This window comes from Wasmannia auropunctata, unplaced genomic scaffold, assembly GCF_000956235.1.
Source record: "Wasmannia auropunctata unplaced genomic scaffold, wasmannia.A_1.0 LD336106.1, whole genome shotgun sequence".
Lineage (NCBI taxonomy): Eukaryota > Metazoa > Arthropoda > Insecta > Hymenoptera > Formicidae > Wasmannia > Wasmannia auropunctata.
Genome location: NW_012026784.1, coordinates 9,887,594 through 9,888,252, shown reverse-complemented (window position 1 = coordinate 9,888,252; position 659 = coordinate 9,887,594).

The window sequence follows — 659 nt, the reverse complement described above, 5'->3', positions numbered from 1 at the left end:
CTAACATTAATTTCTTATTTTTAGGTAACCCGTCGGCTATATTTTAGCAAAACTTATAAGGTGAGTATTTAACTCGTGAAATTGTGACTCAAACTGATTTTAATCGTATTTTCTCTGTGTTTCAGGTACCTGTAAGTGTCTCGCTGCGGAATTGTGGTAATTATCGTCGCAGGTAAGTATATCTTTTATAAATTGTGACTAATCTTTATTTTAACGCATTTTTATTCGCTTTTCGCGTGTTTTAAACATGTTTCGACTAGAATCGAACGTATATAATATAAAATATCGCGCTCACTCATTTTTCATGCTTTTCACTCAGTGCGCTTACAAAGAATTATTATAATAAAAAAACGGTCATACAAAGTATATCTTGAGCCTGTATATAAAATACATTTTAAAAAGAAACATAATTAAATCTTCACAAAATCTTACGTAATATACAAAAAATAATCTTGGACATGACATAATAAAAATGACTTTACAGACAATTGCGCTGTTTTTCCAGCGACTTCTCTAAAACTAGTATAATTAAATCATATACGGCGGCTAACGCATAAGCCCCGATGAAACACACAAAAAATGTGGCTATTGACCACAAAACACTTAACACAGACATTTTTATTCAAGAGTTTTACTTATCGCCTCCGTCTGTCGTAGAA